The 12,152-nt window shown below is 38.4% G+C and overlaps 13 non-coding genes across 13 annotated transcripts; 10 read left to right on the top strand and 3 right to left on the bottom strand.

Annotated features, from left to right (window-relative positions):
- The first annotated feature begins 883 nt into the window (after window positions 1–883).
- TRNAS-UGA (transfer RNA serine (anticodon UGA)) lies at window positions 884–965 on the top strand. The gene has a single exon. It is a non-coding gene; the product is annotated as a tRNA-Ser (tRNA).
- Window positions 966–1,896: 931 nt separating this feature from the next.
- Window positions 1,897–1,978, top strand: TRNAS-UGA (transfer RNA serine (anticodon UGA)). Its single transcript has one exon. It is a non-coding gene; the product is annotated as a tRNA-Ser (tRNA).
- Window positions 1,979–2,907: 929 nt separating this feature from the next.
- TRNAS-UGA (transfer RNA serine (anticodon UGA)) lies at window positions 2,908–2,989 on the top strand. The gene has a single exon. It is a non-coding gene; the product is annotated as a tRNA-Ser (tRNA).
- A 931-nt stretch (window positions 2,990–3,920) lies between these two features.
- TRNAS-UGA (transfer RNA serine (anticodon UGA)) lies at window positions 3,921–4,002 on the top strand. The gene has a single exon. It is a non-coding gene; the product is annotated as a tRNA-Ser (tRNA).
- A 931-nt stretch (window positions 4,003–4,933) lies between these two features.
- On the top strand, window positions 4,934–5,015 carry TRNAS-UGA (transfer RNA serine (anticodon UGA)). Its single transcript has one exon. It is a non-coding gene; the product is annotated as a tRNA-Ser (tRNA).
- Window positions 5,016–5,946: 931 nt separating this feature from the next.
- On the top strand, window positions 5,947–6,028 carry TRNAS-UGA (transfer RNA serine (anticodon UGA)). The gene has a single exon. It is a non-coding gene; the product is annotated as a tRNA-Ser (tRNA).
- A 1,282-nt stretch (window positions 6,029–7,310) lies between these two features.
- TRNAT-AGU (transfer RNA threonine (anticodon AGU)) lies at window positions 7,311–7,384 on the bottom strand. The gene has a single exon. It is a non-coding gene; the product is annotated as a tRNA-Thr (tRNA).
- A 123-nt stretch (window positions 7,385–7,507) lies between these two features.
- On the top strand, window positions 7,508–7,589 carry TRNAS-UGA (transfer RNA serine (anticodon UGA)). Its single transcript has one exon. It is a non-coding gene; the product is annotated as a tRNA-Ser (tRNA).
- Window positions 7,590–8,870: 1,281 nt separating this feature from the next.
- On the bottom strand, window positions 8,871–8,944 carry TRNAT-AGU (transfer RNA threonine (anticodon AGU)). Its single transcript has one exon. It is a non-coding gene; the product is annotated as a tRNA-Thr (tRNA).
- Window positions 8,945–9,067: 123 nt separating this feature from the next.
- Window positions 9,068–9,149, top strand: TRNAS-UGA (transfer RNA serine (anticodon UGA)). Its single transcript has one exon. It is a non-coding gene; the product is annotated as a tRNA-Ser (tRNA).
- A 930-nt stretch (window positions 9,150–10,079) lies between these two features.
- TRNAS-UGA (transfer RNA serine (anticodon UGA)) lies at window positions 10,080–10,161 on the top strand. The gene has a single exon. It is a non-coding gene; the product is annotated as a tRNA-Ser (tRNA).
- A 1,282-nt stretch (window positions 10,162–11,443) lies between these two features.
- Window positions 11,444–11,517, bottom strand: TRNAT-AGU (transfer RNA threonine (anticodon AGU)). The gene has a single exon. It is a non-coding gene; the product is annotated as a tRNA-Thr (tRNA).
- A 123-nt stretch (window positions 11,518–11,640) lies between these two features.
- Window positions 11,641–11,722, top strand: TRNAS-UGA (transfer RNA serine (anticodon UGA)). The gene has a single exon. It is a non-coding gene; the product is annotated as a tRNA-Ser (tRNA).
- The last annotated feature ends 430 nt before the right edge of the window (window positions 11,723–12,152 follow it).

Here is a 12,152-nt window from a genome sequence, read left to right as displayed (position 1 = left end):
CCTATAGAAAGAGTTATTTTAATTCCATCCTCTTTATCACTGATTAATTACATTAATAATAGTGGTTCCAGCTGTGCCCCTGGCTTACAACTCTGAAAAGCGAGCAATATTTAGAGTATAAATCACTATAACTACAGCATCCCATTTGTCCAGACTTTTATTTTCCTCTTGATAAAAACAAATCAGGTTGGTTGGACAACTTCTGTCCTTAGTAAATCTCTGCTTGCTGTCAATTATAATACTATTTTCTGTCACATACTCCTGTATATAGTCCCTTAAATGGACTCTGTCACCAGTTTATCAATTCCCAATTTCCTAACTAGCCTAATAGGCGCTATGATGCTGATAACTACAGTGTGATTTGTTGTTTTTTTTAAAAAACGTTTATTTGCAAAGTTATGAGCATTTATTTATATATACTAATGTAGCTCTAATAGCCAAATAGGAGATGACTCCTTTTTACTCTGGGCAGCTAATGTTTTCTGTATGACGCTGTCCAATCAGCATACAACTTCTCACCCTTCCCTGTCCAGCAACACAGTGTGATCATATAGTACACTGCGTCCATTCCCGACTGTGTTTTCAACAGGTGATATCTTCGGTTCTGTCACAGCTAGAACTGTGATTTTGGTGTCATATGAAAGAGTAGAATCCAGTCTTTCAAATGCCACCAAATCTGCTTTTTTAGGTGGCCCACAGCCCGAGATATGGCTGTTTGAATTGATCCTCCTTCCCTGTAGCTTGAGTTTCACAATGTGTGTGAAGCAACTTCATGCTGATAGGACAGCATCAGATGCTGAGTTCAGAGCAAAAGACTGATCTCATATTTTAGGCTAGCCCCTTAGGTGTAGTTGCCAGAAGTCTTAACAGTCAGGGTACATAAGTTGTGATGGCCGAGTGGTTAAGGCGTTGGATTTGAAATCCAATGGGGTCTCCCTGCACAGGTTCAAGTCCTGTTCACAACGTTCTATTTTAAGAAGAGAACTTCCAGAAACATATTAAAGTTTGTCACCTATAGAAAGAGTTATTTTAATTCCATCCTCTTTATCACTGATTAATTACATTAATAATAGTGGTTCCAGCTGTGCCCCTGGCTTACAACTCTGAAAAGCGAGCAATATTTAGAGTATAAATCACTATAACTACAGCATCCCATTTGTCCAGACTTTTATTTTCCTCTTGATAAAAACAAATCAGGTTGGTTGGACAACTTCTGTCCTTAGTAAATCTCTGCTTGCTGTCAATTATAATACTATTTTCTGTCACATACTCCTGTATATAGTCCCTTAAATGGACTCTGTCACCAGTTTATCAATTCCCAATTTCCTAACTAGCCTAATAGGCGCTATGATGCTGATAACTACAGTGTGATTTGTTTTTTTTTTTTAAAAAAACGTTTATTTGCAAAGTTATGAGCATTTATTTATATATACTAATGTAGCTCTAATAGCCAAATAGGAGATGACTCCTTTTTACTCTGGGCAGCTAATGTTTTCTGTATGACGCTGTCCAATCAGCATACAACTTCTCCCCCTTCCCTGTCCAGCAACACAGTGTGATCATATAGTACACTGCGTCCATTCCCGACTGTGTTTTCAACAGGTGATATCTTCGGTTCTGTCACAGCTAGAACTGTGATTTTGGTGTCATATGAAAGAGTAGAATCCAGTCTTTCAAATGCCACCAAATCTGCTTTTTTAGGTGGCCCACAGCCCGAGATATGGCTGTTTGAATTGATCCTCCTTCCCTGTAGCTTGAGTTTCACAATGTGTGTGAAGCAACTTCATGCTGATAGGACAGCATCAGATGCTGAGTTCAGAGCAAAAGACTGATCTCATATTTTAGGCTAGCCCCTTAGGTGTAGTTGCCAGAAGTCTTAACAGTCAGGGTACATAAGTTGTGATGGCCGAGTGGTTAAGGCGTTGGATTTGAAATCCAATGGGGTCTCCCTGCACAGGTTCAAGTCCTGTTCACAACGTTCTATTTTAAGAAGAGAACTTCCAGAAACATATTAAAGTTTGTCACCTATAGAAAGAGTTATTTTAATTCCATCCTCTTTATCACTGATTAATTACATTAATAATAGTGGTTCCAGCTGTGCCCCTGGCTTACAACTCTGAAAAGCGAGCAATATTTAGAGTATAAATCACTATAACTACAGCATCCCATTTGTCCAGACTTTTATTTTCCTCTTGATAAAAACAAATCAGGTTGGTTGGACAACTTCTGTCCTTAGTAAATCTCTGCTTGCTGTCAATTATAATACTATTTTCTGTCACATACTCCTGTATATAGTCCCTTAAATGGACTCTGTCACCAGTTTATCAATTCCCAATTTCCTAACTAGCCTAATAGGCGCTATGATGCTGATAACTACAGTGTGATTTGTTGTTTTTTTTAAAAAACGTTTATTTGCAAAGTTATGAGCATTTATTTATATATACTAATGTAGCTCTAATAGCCAAATAGGAGATGACTCCTTTTTACTCTGGGCAGCTAATGTTTTCTGTATGACGCTGTCCAATCAGCATACAACTTCTCACCCTTCCCTGTCCAGCAACACAGTGTGATCATATAGTACACTGCGTCCATTCCCGACTGTGTTTTCAACAGGTGATATCTTCGGTTCTGTCACAGCTAGAACTGTGATTTTGGTGTCATATGAAAGAGTAGAATCCAGTCTTTCAAATGCCACCAAATCTGCTTTTTTAGGTGGCCCACAGCCCGAGATATGGCTGTTTGAATTGATCCTCCTTCCCTGTAGCTTGAGTTTCACAATGTGTGTGAAGCAACTTCATGCTGATAGGACAGCATCAGATGCTGAGTTCAGAGCAAAAGACTGATCTCATATTTTAGGCTAGCCCCTTAGGTGTAGTTGCCAGAAGTCTTAACAGTCAGGGTACATAAGTTGTGATGGCCGAGTGGTTAAGGCGTTGGATTTGAAATCCAATGGGGTCTCCCTGCACAGGTTCAAGTCCTGTTCACAACGTTCTATTTTAAGAAGAGAACTTCCAGAAACATATTAAAGTTTGTCACCTATAGAAAGAGTTATTTTAATTCCATCCTCTTTATCACTGATTAATTACATTAATAATAGTGGTTCCAGCTGTGCCCCTGGCTTACAACTCTGAAAAGCGAGCAATATTTAGAGTATAAATCACTATAACTACAGCATCCCATTTGTCCAGACTTTTATTTTCCTCTTGATAAAAACAAATCAGGTTGGTTGGACAACTTCTGTCCTTAGTAAATCTCTGCTTGCTGTCAATTATAATACTATTTTCTGTCACATACTCCTGTATATAGTCCCTTAAATGGACTCTGTCACCAGTTTATCAATTCCCAATTTCCTAACTAGCCTAATAGGCGCTATGATGCTGATAACTACAGTGTGATTTGTTGTTTTTTTTTAAAAAAACGTTTATTTGCAAAGTTATGAGCATTTATTTATATATACTAATGTAGCTCTAATAGCCAAATAGGAGATGACTCCTTTTTACTCTGGGCAGCTAATGTTTTCTGTATGACGCTGTCCAATCAGCATACAACTTCTCCCCCTTCCCTGTCCAGCAACACAGTGTGATCATATAGTACACTGCGTCCATTCCCGACTGTGTTTTCAACAGGTGATATCTTCGGTTCTGTCACAGCTAGAACTGTGATTTTGGTGTCATATGAAAGAGTAGAATCCAGTCTTTCAAATGCCACCAAATCTGCTTTTTTAGGTGGCCCACAGCCCGAGATATGGCTGTTTGAATTGATCCTCCTTCCCTGTAGCTTGAGTTTCACAATGTGTGTGAAGCAACTTCATGCTGATAGGACAGCATAAGATGCTGAGTTCAGAGCAAAAGACTGATCTCATATTTTAGGCTAGCCCCTTAGGTGTAGTTGCCAGAAGTCTTAACAGTCAGGGTACATAAGTTGTGATGGCCGAGTGGTTAAGGCGTTGGATTTGAAATCCAATGGGGTCTCCCTGCACAGGTTCAAGTCCTGTTCACAACGTTCTATTTTAAGAAGAGAACTTCCAGAAACATATTAAAGTTTGTCACCTATAGAAAGAGTTATTTTAATTCCATCCTCTTTATCACTGATTAATTACATTAATAATAGTGGTTCCAGCTGTGCCCCTGGCTTACAACTCTGAAAAGCGAGCAATATTTAGAGTATAAATCACTATAACTACAGCATCCCATTTGTCCAGACTTTTATTTTCCTCTTGATAAAAACAAATCAGGTTGGTTGGACAACTTCTGTCCTTAGTAAATCTCTGCTTGCTGTCAATTATAATACTATTTTCTGTCACATACTCCTGTATATAGTCCCTTAAATGGACTCTGTCACCAGTTTATCAATTCCCAATTTCCTAACTAGCCTAATAGGCGCTATGATGCTGATAACTACAGTGTGATTTGTTGTTTTTTTTTAAAAAAACGTTTATTTGCAAAGTTATGAGCATTTATTTATATATACTAATGTAGCTGTAATAGCCAAATAGGAGATGACTCCTTTTTACTCTGGGCAGCTAATGTTTTCTGTATGACGCTGTCCAATCAGCATACAACTTCTCCCCCTTCCCTGTCCAGCAACACAGTGTGATCATATAGTACACTGCGTCCATTCCCGACTGTGTTTTCAACAGGTGATATCTTCGGTTCTGTCACAGCTAGAACTGTGATTTTGGTGTCATATGAAAGAGTAGAATCCAGTCTTTCAAATGCCACCAAATCTGCTTTTTTAGGTGGCCCACAGCCCGAGATATGGCTGTTTGAATTGATCCTCCTTCCCTGTAGCTTGAGTTTCACAATGTGTGTGAAGCAACTTCATGCTGATAGGACAGCATCAGATGCTGAGTTCAGAGCAAAAGACTGATCTCATATTTTAGGCTAGCCCCTTAGGTGTAGTTGCCAGAAGTCTTAACAGTCAGGGTACATAAGTTGTGATGGCCGAGTGGTTAAGGCGTTGGATTTGAAATCCAATGGGGTCTCCCTGCACAGGTTCAAGTCCTGTTCACAACGTTCTATTTTAAGAAGAGAACTTCCAGAAACATATTAAAGTTTGTCACCTATAGAAAGAGTTATTTTAATTCCATCCTCTTTATCACTGATTAATTACATTAATAATAGTGGTTCCAGCTGTGCCCCTGGCTTACAACTCTGAAAAGCGAGCAATATTTAGAGTATAAATCACTATAACTACAGCATCCCATTTGTCCAGACTTTTATTTTCCTCTTGATAAAAACAAATCAGGTTGGTTGGACAACTTCTGTCCTTAGTAAATCTCTGCTTGCTGTCAATTATAATACTATTTTCTGTCACATACTCCTGTATATAGTCCCTTAAATGGACTCTGTCACCAGTTTATCAATTCCCAATTTCCTAACTAGCCTAATAGGCGCTATGATGCTGATAACTACAGTGTGATTTGTTGTTTTTTTTTAAAAAAACGTTTATTTGCAAAGTTATGAGCATTTATTTATATATACTAATGTAGCTCTAATAGCCAAATAGGAGATGACTCCTTTTTACTCTGGGCAGCTAATGTTTTCTGTATGACGCTGTCCAATCAGCATACAACTTCTCCCCCTTCCCTGTCCAGCAACACAGTGTGATCATATAGTACACTGCGTCCATTCCCGACTGTGTTTTCAACAGGTGATATCTTCGGTTCTGTCACAGCTAGAACTGTGATTTTGGTGTCATATGAAAGAGTAGAATCCAGTCTTTCAAATGCCACCAAATCTGCTTTTTTAGGTGGCCCACAGCCCGAGATATGGCTGTTTGAATTGATCCTCCTTCCCTGTAGCTTGAGTTTCACAATGTGTGTGAAGCAACTTCATGCTGATAGGACAGCATAAGATGCTGAGTTCAGAGCAAAAGACTGATCTCATATTTTAGGCTAGCCCCTTAGGTGTAGTTGCCAGAAGTCTTAACAGTCAGGGTACATAAGTTGTGATGGCCGAGTGGTTAAGGCGTTGGATTTGAAATCCAATGGGGTCTCCCTGCACAGGTTCAAGTCCTGTTCACAACGTTCTATTTTAAGAAGAGAACTTCCAGAAACATATTAAAGTTTGTCACCTATAGAAAGAGTTATTTTAATTCCATCCTCTTTATCACTGATTAATTACATTAATAATAGTGGTTCCAGCTGTGCCCCTGGCTTACAACTCTGAAAAGCGAGCAATATTTAGAGTATAAATCACTATAACTACAGCATCCCATTTGTCCAGACTTTTATTTTCCTCTTGATAAAAACAAATCAGGTTGGTTGGACAACTTCTGTCCTTAGTAAATCTCTGCTTGCTGTCAATTATAATACTATTTTCTGTCACATACTCCTGTATATAGTCCCTTAAATGGACTCTGTCACCAGTTTATCAATTCCCAATTTCCTAACTAGCCTAATAGGCGCTATGATGCTGATAACTACAGTGTGATTTGTTGTTTTTTTTTAAAAAAACGTTTATTTGCAAAGTTATGAGCATTTATTTATATATACTAATGTAGCTGTAATAGCCAAATAGGAGATGACTCCTTTTTACTCTGGGCAGCTAATGTTTTCTGTATGACGCTGTCCAATCAGCATACAACTTCTCCCCCTTCCCTGTCCAGCAACACAGTGTGATCATATAGTACACTGCGTCCATTCCCGACTGTGTTTTCAACAGGTGATATCTTCGGTTCTGTCACAGCTAGAACTGTGATTTTGGTGTCATATGAAAGAGTAGAATCCAGTCTTTCAAATGCCACCAAATCTGCTTTTTTAGGTGGCCCACAGCCCGAGATATGGCTGTTTGAATTGATCCTCCTTCCCTGTAGCTTGAGTTTCACAATGTGTGTGAAGCAACTTCATGCTGATAGGACAGCATCAGATGCTGAGAGTCAGCTCCACCTCAGGAGAATTGCTGCTGTTACCTCCCAGATGTCTAATAAAGGCTAAATTACATATTTAGAAAATGCTCATAATTTTGCAAATAATAAACATTTTTTTTACTACAAATCACCCTGTAGTTATCAGCAGCAAAGCACCAATTAGACTAGTTAGGAGTTAGGGACCTGATAAACTGGTAACAGAGTCCCTTTAAGAGCTCTTCAAAAGTTTTTCCCACAATGGATGTTAAACTTACTGGTCTATAATTACTTTGTATTGAACTTACTACTTATAGAAAACTCAATGACATTCATGGGGTCTCTGTCACCAATGAAAAACCCGATAGATTTTTAATTGCCTATAAAGAATTTGATTCATCATATACTTTAGTTATGTAAACTTAAATAATAAACAAGTGAATAAACTAAAGCAACAAATAGCAAGGCACTGCTGAGGTTTGAACTCAGGATCTCCTGTTTACTAGACAGGCGCTTTAACCAACTAAGCCACAGCACCAAAGCACTTTTCTTCTCACGGTGTCCTACCACACAGCTCAGTTCAGAGCAAAAGACTGATCTCATATTTTAGGCTAGCCCCTTAGGTGTAGTTGCCAGAAGTCTTAACAGTCAGGGTACATAAGTTGTGATGGCCGAGTGGTTAAGGCGTTGGATTTGAAATCCAATGGGGTCTCCCTGCACAGGTTCAAGTCCTGTTCACAACGTTCTATTTTAAGAAGAGAACTTCCAGAAACAAATTAAAGTTTGTCACCTATAGAAAGAGTTATTTTAATTCCATCCTCTTTATCACTGATTAATTACATTAATAATAGTGGTTCCAGCTGTGCCCCTGGCTTACAACTCTGAAAAGCGAGCAATATTTAGAGTATAAATCACTATAACTACAGCATCCCATTTGTCCAGACTTTTATTTTCCTCTTGATAAAAACAAATCAGGTTGGTTGGACAACTTCTGTCCTTAGTAAATCTCTGCTTGCTGTCAATTATAATACTATTTTCTGTCACATACTCCTGTATATAGTCCCTTAAATGGACTCTGTCACCAGTTTATCAATTCCCAATTTCCTAACTAGCCTAATAGGCGCTATGATGCTGATAACTACAGTGTGATTTGTTGTTTTCTTTTTAAAAACGTTTATTTGCAAAGTTATGAGCATTTATTTATATATACTAATGTAGCTCTAATAGCCAAATAGGAGATGACTCCTTTTTACTCTGGGCAGCTAATGTTTTCTGTATGACGCTGTCCAATCAGCATACAACTTCTCCCCCTTCCCTGTCCAGCAACACAGTGTGATCATATAGTACACTGCGTCCATTCCCGACTGTGTTTTCAACAGGTGATATCTTCGGTTCTGTCACAGCTAGAACTGTGATTTTGGTGTCATATGAAAGAGTAGAATCCAGTCTTTCAAATGCCACCAAATCTGCTTTTTTAGGTGGCCCACAGCCCGAGATATGGCTGTTTGAATTGATCCTCCTTCCCTGTAGCTTGAGTTTCACAATGTGTGTGAAGCAACTTCATGCTGATAGGACAGCATCAGATGCTGAGAGTCAGCTCCACCTCAGAAGAATTGCTGCTGTTACCTCCCAGATGTCTAATAAAGGCTAAATTACATATTTAGAAAATGCTCATAATTTTGCAAATAATAAACATTTTTTTTACTACAAATCACCCTGTAGTTATCAGCAGCAAAGCACCAATTAGACTAGTTAGGAGTTAGGGACCTGATAAACTGGTAACAGAGTCCCTTTAAGAGCTCTTCAAAAGTTTTTCCCACAATGGATGTTAAACTTACTGGTCTATAATTACTTTGTATTGAACTTACTACTTATAGAAAACTCAATGACATTCATGGGGTCTCTGTCACCAATGAAAAACCCGATAGATTTTTAATTGCCTATAAAGAATTTGATTCATCATATACTTTAGTTATGTAAACTTAAATAATAAACAAGTGAATAAACTAAAGCAACAAATAGCAAGGCACTGCTGAGATTTGAACTCAGGATCTCCTGTTTACTAGACAGGCGCTTTAACCAACTAAGCCACAGCACCAAAGCACTTTTCTTCTCACGGTGTCCTACCACACAGCTCAGTTCAGAGCAAAAGACTGATCTCATATTTTAGGCTAGCCCCTTAGGTGTAGTTGCCAGAAGTCTTAACAGTCAGGGTACATAAGTTGTGATGGCCGAGTGGTTAAGGCGTTGGATTTGAAATCCAATGGGGTCTCCCTGCACAGGTTCAAGTCCTGTTCACAACGTTCTATTTTAAGAAGAGAACTTCCAGAAACAAATTAAAGTTTGTCACCTATAGAAAGAGTTATTTTAATTCCATCCTCTTTATCACTGATTAATTACATTAATAATAGTGGTTCCAGCTGTGCCCCTGGCTTACAACTCTGAAAAGCGAGCAATATTTAGAGTATAAATCACTATAACTACAGCATCCCATTTGTCCAGACTTTTATTTTCCTCTTGATAAAAACAAATCAGGTTGGTTGGACAACTTCTGTCCTTAGTAAATCTCTGCTTGCTGTCAATTATAATACTATTTTCTGTCACATACTCCTGTATATAGTCCCTTAAATGGACTCTGTCACCAGTTTATCAATTCCCAATTTCCTAACTAGCCTAATAGGCGCTATGATGCTGATAACTACAGTGTGATTTGTTGTTTTCTTTTTAAAAACGTTTATTTGCAAAGTTATGAGCATTTATTTATATATACTAATGTAGCTCTAATAGCCAAATAGGAGATGACTCCTTTTTACTCTGGGCAGCTAATGTTTTCTGTATGACGCTGTCCAATCAGCATACAACTTCTCCCCCTTCCCTGTCCAGCAACACAGTGTGATCATATAGTACACTGCGTCCATTCCCGACTGTGTTTTCAACAGGTGATATCTTCGGTTCTGTCACAGCTAGAACTGTGATTTTGGTGTCATATGAAAGAGTAGAATCCAGTCTTTCAAATGCCACCAAATCTGCTTTTTTAGGTGGCCCACAGCCCGAGATATGGCTGTTTGAATTGATCCTCCTTCCCTGTAGCTTGAGTTTCACAATGTGTGTGAAGCAACTTCATGCTGATAGGACAGCATCAGATGCTGAGTTCAGAGCAAAAGACTGATCTCATATTTTAGGCTAGCCCCTTAGGTGTAGTTGCCAGAAGTCTTAACAGTCAGGGTACATAAGTTGTGATGGCCGAGTGGTTAAGGCGTTGGATTTGAAATCCAATGGGGTCTCCCTGCACAGGTTCAAGTCCTGTTCACAACGTTCTATTTTAAGAAGAGAACTTCCAGAAACATATTAAAGTTTGTCACCTATAGAAAGAGTTATTTTAATTCCATCCTCTTTATCACTGATTAATTACATTAATAATAGTGGTTCCAGCTGTGCCCCTGGCTTACAACTCTGAAAAGCGAGCAATATTTAGAGTATAAATCACTATAACTACAGCATCCCATTTGTCCAGACTTTTATTTTCCTCTTGATAAAAACAAATCAGGTTGGTTGGACAACTTCTGTCCTTAGTAAATCTCTGCTTGCTGTCAATTATAATACTATTTTCTGTCACATACTCCTGTATATAGTCCCTTAAATGGACTCTGTCACCAGTTTATCAATTCCCAATTTCCTAACTAGCCTAATAGGCGCTATGATGCTGATAACTACAGTGTGATTTGTTGTTTTTTTTTAAAAAAACGTTTATTTGCAAAGTTATGAGCATTTATTTATATATACTAATGTAGCTGTAATAGCCAAATAGGAGATGACTCCTTTTTACTCTGGGCAGCTAATGTTTTCTGTATGACGCTGTCCAATCAGCATACAACTTCTCCCCCTTCCCTGTCCAGCAACACAGTGTGATCATATAGTACACTGCGTCCATTCCCGACTGTGTTTTCAACAGGTGATATCTTCGGTTCTGTCACAGCTAGAACTGTGATTTTGGTGTCATATGAAAGAGTAGAATCCAGTCTTTCAAATGCCACCAAATCTGCTTTTTTAGGTGGCCCACAGCCCGAGATATGGCTGTTTGAATTGATCCTCCTTCCCTGTAGCTTGAGTTTCACAATGTGTGTGAAGCAACTTCATGCTGATAGGACAGCATCAGATGCTGAGAGTCAGCTCCACCTCAGAAGAATTGCTGCTGTTACCTCCCAGATGTCTAATAAAGGCTAAATTACATATTTAGAAAATGCTCATAATTTTGCAAATAATAAACATTTTTTTTACTACAAATCACCCTGTAGTTATCAGCAGCAAAGCACCAATTAGACTAGTTAGGAGTTAGGGACCTGATAAACTGGTAACAGAGTCCCTTTAAGAGCTCTTCAAAAGTTTTTCCCACAATGGATGTTAAACTTACTGGTCTATAATTACTTTGTATTGAACTTACTACTTATAGAAAACTCAATGACATTCATGGGGTCTCTGTCACCAATGAAAAACCCGATAGATTTTTAATTGCCTATAAAGAATTTGATTCATCATATACTTTAGTTATGTAAACTTAAATAATAAACAAGTGAATAAACTAAAGCAACAAATAGCAAGGCACTGCTGAGATTTGAACTCAGGATCTCCTGTTTACTAGACAGGCGCTTTAACCAACTAAGCCACAGCACCAAAGCACTTTTCTTCTCACGGTGTCCTACCACACAGCTCAGTTCAGAGCAAAAGACTGATCTCATATTTTAGGCTAGCCCCTTAGGTGTAGTTGCCAGAAGTCTTAACAGTCAGGGTACATAAGTTGTGATGGCCGAGTGGTTAAGGCGTTGGATTTGAAATCCAATGGGGTCTCCCTGCACAGGTTCAAGTCCTGTTCACAACGTTCTATTTTAAGAAGAGAACTTCCAGAAACAAATTAAAGTTTGTCACCTATAGAAAGAGTTATTTTAATTCCATCCTCTTTATCACTGATTAATTACATTAATAATAGTGGTTCCAGCTGTGCCCCTGGCTTACAACTCTGAAAAGCGAGCAATATTTAGAGTATAAATCACTATAACTACAGCATCCCATTTGTCCAGACTTTTATTTTCCTCTTGATAAAAACAAATCAGGTTGGTTGGACAACTTCTGTCCTTAGTAAATCTCTGCTTGCTGTCAATTATAATACTATTTTCTGTCACATACTCCTGTATATAGTCCCTTAAATGGACTCTGTCACCAGTTTATCAATTCCCAATTTCCTAACTAGCCTAATAGGCGCTATGATGCTGATAACTACAGTGTGATTTGTTGTTTTCTTTTTAAAAACG

Source organism: Rhinoderma darwinii, assembly GCF_050947455.1.
Source record: "Rhinoderma darwinii isolate aRhiDar2 chromosome 3 unlocalized genomic scaffold, aRhiDar2.hap1 SUPER_3_unloc_13, whole genome shotgun sequence".
NCBI lineage: Eukaryota > Metazoa > Chordata > Amphibia > Anura > Rhinodermatidae > Rhinoderma > Rhinoderma darwinii.
This window is presented reverse-complemented; position numbering and strand designations above follow the sequence as displayed.